Source organism: Anarrhichthys ocellatus, unplaced genomic scaffold (genome assembly GCF_004355925.1).
Source record: "Anarrhichthys ocellatus isolate YVR2014 unplaced genomic scaffold, GSC_Weel_1.0 scaffold3, whole genome shotgun sequence".
NCBI classification, from domain to species: domain Eukaryota; kingdom Metazoa; phylum Chordata; class Actinopteri; order Perciformes; family Anarhichadidae; genus Anarrhichthys; species Anarrhichthys ocellatus.
The window spans coordinates 10,536,971-10,537,612 of NW_022280033.1; the positions used below are offsets into that span (position 1 = coordinate 10,536,971).

Consider the following 642-nt stretch of genomic DNA (forward strand, 5'->3'; position numbering starts at 1 on the left):
CTCTCTCTCTCTCTCTCTCTCTCTCTCTCTCTCTCTCTCTCTCTCTCATAAACATTCATCAAAAATCCTCCATCTCAACGCTTACCTTTGTCTGACTCTTTCTTCTGCGCCCACACTCGCTCGAAAAGGTCCACCCGGGTCAGCCACGCAGAAGTAACCAAGCTGCGCCAGCAGAGAGAGAGAGAGAGAGAGAGAGAGAGAGAGAGAGAGAGAGAGAGAGAGAGACTGTGATGAGCAGATGCAGATAGGAGCCACAAATGGAGGGGGGGGATCTAGCAGTGTACAAATTGGATGATGAGAAGGAAGGAAGGCGGGAGGGAAGGAAGGAAGGAAGGAAAGAGGAGGAGGAAGAGGAAGAGGAGGATGAGGGGAAAAGGGGTGGTGGTGGGGGGGGGCAACTCTCAGCTGCACTGGTATGAATATGACGCAGAGGCAGCAGCCAGAGCCTCTCCTCTCCTCTCCTCTCCAGCCCCATCCCTCCATACCCACCGAGGGAGAGGAGAGGGGGGGCACTGTATCCATGGCAACGGCAGAGCAGCAGTAGGTAGCAGTTAAGGAGCGTGTTGGGGCAGAATGGTGTTCCTCTCTTTCTCTGTCTCTCTCTCTCTCTCTCTCTCTCTCTCTCTCTCTCTCTCTCTCTCT

The 642-nt window shown here is 54.2% G+C and overlaps 1 protein-coding gene across 4 annotated transcripts in view; it reads right to left on the bottom strand.

Moving 5' to 3' along the window:
* ldb1a (LIM domain binding 1a) overlaps positions 1–278 on the bottom strand; it is a 19,867-nt gene extending 19,589 nt beyond the window's left edge. Inside the window, exon 1 of one of the 4 annotated variants that reach the window (XM_031878021.1) lies at positions 86–255. The gene's annotated coding sequence lies outside the window, so the exon portion shown is untranslated. Of the gene's footprint in view, positions 1–85 lie in introns of all 4 variants that reach the window. The other 3 variants (XM_031878029.1, XM_031878009.1, XM_031878015.1) reach the window with 3 other exon arrangements.
* Between the last annotated feature and the right edge of the window lie 364 nt (positions 279–642).